We start from the raw sequence: 6,432 nt of genomic DNA, 5'->3' as shown, positions 1-6,432 counted from the left end.
GAAATCTTGCATAATGTGCCAAATGGTAAAAGTGGTTAGGATATATTCATCTGGAAGCCTACCCCTGACGACAATTTCTTTACAAAACTGCATGGGAGGCAGTGAGGAGCAGAAGTGATAATTTTGAGTGGAATGATAGGTTTTGGCATTCTTTATTGCTTAGAAGAATCTCAATGTGTTTATGGAAAATCTAGTTTAGATGCTTGGTAGTAAATGATAGAATTCAGGCCAAAGGAATATCGATGACTTCGACTTGTGATTGCTACGTGTAGAGAAGTCAGGAAAACACTAATCACATCCTTTCTTTAGATGAGATGGCTTCAGAGGTTTGACATCGGTCTAGTGTGGTCTTGGGGATTCCTTTCCAACGGTTCCTTCTCTGGAAAAACAGAATTACAAATTGGTTCCACTATGCTCGAAAATAATCTATTAAAGGTATTTTAATCGGTCTAATTCCGTGTTTGATTACGCGGTGCCTCTGAAATCAAAGATGTAAAATGAGAATGGAAGGAGTTTATCAAAGTGCGAATTAGACGTGGAGAAGTGTTCAATACTGGGTTAGTTCTTTAGTCAAGAGCTCTAATTCTTTTCAAAAATTGAAGATATTGGACATTATGATTTTGAAAGAGTTTCAAATTCAGCATGAGAGAGTTTGCACCAAGCTTGAAAAATTATTTCGTGGGTTAAACCCCTAGCAGGGTGGATAAAACTTAATTGTGATGGGAGCTGTAGGGGCAATTTGGGTACTTCAGGAGGTGGAAGAATTATTTGGAACTACCATGACATGGTGAAAACGGATTTTTCAAACTGTTTTGGCAATGGTATAAATAATAGTGCGGAATTAAAAGTAATTTTGGAAGGAATTCGTTTATGCAAACAATTTCATTATTTTAATATAATTATTGAAAGTGACTCGCGAATTGTTGTTGATTGGTTTTGGAAAGGTAGATGTACTTTGTGGTATCTTTGAGATTTTTGGGAGGACCTCGTGGCGGAGCTAGAAGGAGTGAACTTCATGGTGATCCATCAACATAGGGAAGGCAATTGTGCGACTAATTTTCTCGCTAGAGAAGGAGAAATGAGAAACAATGTCATCTACGAAGAACAACATCTTTTACCACGTTCTTTGAAAGGTATTCTTTTGATGGATAGGTTGGGTCTCACTTCCTTTCGTCATAGATCAACCTCTTGATTTTTGTTTGGTTGATTTAGATTTTTTGATTTTTTGATTTTAGTTTATTTTATTATTTTTGGTTTTTGATAGGTCTGTTTAGATTTGTTTCTTATTTAACTTTGTTTGGATTTGTAGTCTTGTTTTGGTTGGTTGTTGATGTTGTTTTTGGGAGGCTTTTAATTTTTTTTTATCTGTAATCTCCTAATGCTTGTCTTATAACCACGGTATTTTTTCGCCAAAAGTGGGGTATATCAATAAATAAATGGAGGTGCCGTGATTACGCGTCAAAACTGCGTAATTGGGCATCTTAACCCGGGCTTTATGGTTTATATTTTTAATTAAATGTCTAAAACTATCCAATATTTTAATAAAGTGCCAAAATCATCATTTTTGAACTTTATTGCACTATTTATGAAGTTTTGGTAATTTTTTGTTGCAGGAAAAATTTCGAAAACCAAAACCGATACCTGTTCGTATTTCGTGCATAACTTTTTCGTCCAAACTTCGATCGAGACGATTCAAATTTTTGGAGAAATAAAAAAGGATTATCTACAACTTTCATGTTTTGAGTTTTGTGAGAAACGGGCTCCAGAAGAGTCAGATTTGTGATGAACAGAGAATGAAAAAAAAATATAACAATTCAGGTCGGGTTGGACAAGTCGGGTCGTGGCTTCACGGATCCTAGGGCAGCGCATCCCCCTTCCCTATATATTTTTCTCTTCTTCTTCTTTCCCGCAGGTAGCCCGAGGGCTCCCCATTCTCTCCCTTTCTTTCTCTTCTCCTTCTTCTTCTTCTTTTTCTTCTTTTTGCTATCTCTCTTTCCCTTAGCTTCTCTCCTTGAACTCTCTCTGTTTTTCTTCTGTCTCTGTTCTCACCTTTTCCTTCTTCCCCTGCTCTTCCTTTCTCTCTTACTCTTTCATTCTCTTAACTCCCAGCCTCTCCTCCTCCCTGCTACACACCCGGCAGCCATCACCTGAGAACTGCCAGCAGCCACCACAGCAGCCGGAACTCCTCTGCAGAAACACAGCAGCCCCTACCTATTTCCCCAGCCATCTGCCGAGCAGAGTACAGTAGCAGCACGCCAAGTAGCAGCTCCCCCCTGCTGCTGCCATACCAGCAGCAGCACGCTAAGTAGCAGTTAATTGATGAGGAGACTAATACTCATACAGAGTACCAACCTGTGGTACCTCATACTTCGAGCTCGGGAACCGTGGAACCATCACCCTCACCTAAATTAGATGTTAAGGAGCCTAATATGGAGGCAGACTCTTGCAGTGGTATGATGATATGTACACCCGATAAAGAGGGTGACCAAACTAGTGAGAGCCTAATTTTCAAGGAACCAGGTAAAACTTTTAATGTTAATACTTCTGAAGAACTGCAGATAATTATTCCGATCACTTTCTCTCAACCGTTAGTTCGTAAAGAAGCACATTTCCTGGACACGATGTTGAATAAAGACCCTTTCTTGTCCACACACGAGGGTCGACCTGCACACGTATTGTTTGGTATATTGATGAGCATTAATTCATTTGAGGTTGATTTTCGTGCAGGTATGACGACTGATCGATTGTGGTGGCTCAAATTTGGAGAACCGCCGATGTAATTTATAGACCTGCAGCCACCAGACGAAATTCCCCCTGAGCCTCCGCCAGACAATTGTGATGTTTTTCTTTCTCTTATTTTCCTTTTATTTTATCTTATTTTATTTTTAGTTAGTTTTCAGGACCATTTTCTCATAGTTCGATTTTTGTTATTTCGCCATTCAGGTACGCTTTACTTTTCCCGTGCACAGTCCTTTCTATTTCCCCTATGCTTTCACATTGAGGACAATGTTCCATTTTAGTTGGGGGGGATGAGCATTCGCATGTGACACTGTGCACGTACACGTACCAGGTTTTATATTTCAAAAAAAAAAAATTACAAAAAAATCAAAAATACAAAAAAAAGAAAAAAGAAAGAGAGAAAGAAAGAGGAGCACTGAAGGATTACATTGCACTATGCCATGCTTAACACTATGTATACCTTTCACATACTTGCACATAACTTACGAATTACACACTTGAGTCAATCATGCCTAATTTCTCTTTATATGACTTTATGACTCTATGAAGAATTAATTGGTAGTACATTCGTGTTAATTTGGTTATATAATTTCTTGTATTTACATGACATCTCACGAGGTTGAATAAACACATTCACTTGATTCATTGCACTTAGGGTTCCTTGTGAGTACTGAGAGAACACCCGTGGCGACTATGACACCTTGTGAGATATCCTTGAGCTATTTATCGTCCTTTTGAGTGTTAATATCAAATCAGAGTTCATAGAACTCAATTCTCTTTTTTTGGATGATTCCTTTGTACACTAGTCTTTGTTTTTGATTTGCTAGCTTAGAGGTGACACCTAGTAGGGAGATACAAACCTAGGTCTTGTAGCCTACTCAAGATGTGAAGGCTGAGCCACCCTTAGAGATAGACTTAGTTCATAGACCACTATTCGAGCTCAATTCCCATTGATTATTTGAAGATTACAAAAGAAGTGTTATGATTGTCCTAATTGATCAAGAAAAGACAGAAAATGAAAAATGAGCAGAAGGAATAATAAGCAATACACATGCGTATGAAATGAAATGTCAGTGCCGATCCACGTACATATCACAAAAAGTCAAGGACACGACACATATTTTCCACGTACGAAGATTCTTCAACCGGTTAATGCCTCAGATGTATTCATGACAAGTTTGTGAATAAGTTGATCTAGGATGGTCTCAGTTGGATATGGCGAGTAGATGAGAAGATGCTAGGGTGAAAGACCCGACACCTCATAGATAGGCTAGATCCTTTCCAGACTAGTCCACTCCATATACTTAGCGTTGTTCCTTTTAATATGTGGGATGTTTGATTGCGACACTCCTCCTCACATATGATGAGTGAACTCATTTTCTTTGAGTGTTCTTGAGGGTATACCAGTTAGGCCGAGTCAAAGCGACCGTTCTGTAGGTGTCCACTGGCGTCCTAGGTGTACTGAGTCACACACATCACACACACCTCGAGAGTTTACCTGTTTATACTCGAACTTATATGATTGCATTAACTCTGAATGTGCCACTGATTAACTTTATGTGAGTATACTGCTCTCAAATCACATATAAATGATGAAACTTACATGAGTGACGTGTTTTGGAGTCGTGTGCATTGAATATGAACAAACTTGTGTGAAATTCAGTTATGTTCTTATATGTGAAGTGGTATAATTATGTTGCATGTGCATTGATTTCATGATCACCAGAGTATGTAGTTGTAGACACTGCTCAGAAATTCATTCACGTCATTTGCTAGAGACTAGCAAAACGTTAGTTGGGGGGTGTGATTACGCGTCAAAACTGCGTAATTGGGCATCTTAACCCAGGCTTTACGGTTTATATTTTTAATTAAATGTCTAAAATTGTCCAATATTTTAATAAAGTGCCAAAATCATCATTCTTGAACTTTATTGCACTATTTATGAAGTTTTGGTAATTTTTTGTTGCAGGAAAAATTTCGGAAACCAAAACCGACACCTGTTCGTATTTCATGCATAACTTTTCCGTCCAAGCTCTGATCGATACGATTCAAATTTTTGGAAAAAGAGGAAAAGATTATCTACAACTTTCATGTTTTGAGTTTTGTGAGAAACGGGCTCCAGAAGAGTCCGATTTGCGATGAACAGAGAATAAAAAAAATGAAAAAAAATATAACAATTCGGGTCGAGTTGGACAAATCGGGTCGTGGCTTCACGGATCCTAGGGCAGCGCATCCCCCTTCCCTATATATTTTTCTCTTCTTCTTCTTTCCCGCAGGCAGCCCAAGGGCTCCCCATTCTCTCCTTCTCTTCCTCTTCTCCTTCTTCTTCTTCTTCTTCTTCTTCTTCTTCTTCTGCTTCTTTTTGCTATCTCTCTTTCCCTTAGCTTCTCTCCTTGAGCTCTCTCTGTTTTTCTTCTGTCTCTGTTCTCACCTTTTCCTTCTTCCCCTGCTCTTCCTTTCTCTCTTACTCTTTCATTCTCTCAACTCCCAGCCTCTCCTCCTCCCTGCTACACACCCGGCAGCCATCACCCAAGAACTGCCAACAGCCACCACAGCAGCCGAAACTCCTCTGCAGAAACACAGCAGCCCCTACCTGTTTCCCCAGCCATCTGCCGAGCAGAGTACAGCAGCAGCACGCCAAGTAGCAGCTCCCCCCTGCTGCTGCCATACTAGCACAACCACGAGACAGGCCAGCCTCAGTTCCAGCACTTCCCGAGCTTCATGCTCTACCCTTCCATCTTCCACAGCACCAGCTCCGAGGACTCCCATGGCTGTCTCTTTGGCTCTCTCTCTGTTTTCTCTTCTTTTATCTTTTCTTTTCTTCTCTTTTCTTTCTCTTTATTTTTAAATTACAATTGGATATTTTATTTTTTATTTTTTTTGTTAAAGGTTATGCTTTCCCTTTCTTCTTTTTCATGTTATTGCCTTAGTCATAAACAATGATTCTTACTATAGGAGTTTATTGAAAAGAATTGAGTTTTGAGGATTGTTAAATTAATTTAGTTTCATTGCATTTTTAATTATCAAAGTTCATATTTTTATTGTGTTCATTATCGCTGATTGTTAGGATTTCGTTTGTGTTTTCGTGTGTGTTTGAATTTAATTGAGTTTCTATAGTGTGTTTTTAATTCCGTGTCCAAAGTTACCATCTTTAATTTACGTGTGTTTCGATGTTTCCTTAAGTAGACGTAGGGTTTCTATTCTTATTTCTTTTATTTAGTGCATGTTAGTTTAGAGTTTTAAATTACGTGTTATTTAATTTGTTAAAAGTAAAATTAACCACCCTTGAAATCCCGAATCTGAACCAAGTTCAGTGCAATTTAATTTTGATTGGAAGAACGTTAAATTTGAGATTAAAACACATTTCCTGAGGAGACGATCTAACCCTTGGACTTAATATTACACGACAGAATTCCTATACTTGGGATAGCTTCCGAACTGCTCATTTTTCGAGTGAGTCATGTTGCCCCTCCTTTAGTATAAACAAAAAAAAAAAAAACTATTGGTTCACACATGTTGACACCTTTTTTAGTCGAGGACTAACGATTCTCCATCATACTTGCTTACACAAAAAGTCCTTTTTGCACCCATGACAGTTTAGGTCCACTTTAACTAACATTACTCAGTTTCCCACAAAAAAAAAAAAGTCACTCGTTAACACGTGGCTCCTCCATACACATAATTTGATTCGTG

The sequence above is a fragment of the Malania oleifera genome, chromosome 12 (assembly GCF_029873635.1).
Source record: "Malania oleifera isolate guangnan ecotype guangnan chromosome 12, ASM2987363v1, whole genome shotgun sequence".
Lineage (NCBI taxonomy): Eukaryota > Viridiplantae > Streptophyta > Magnoliopsida > Santalales > Ximeniaceae > Malania > Malania oleifera.
The sequence above is the reverse complement of the archived record's forward strand: the minus strand, read 5'-3'. Positions refer to the sequence as shown.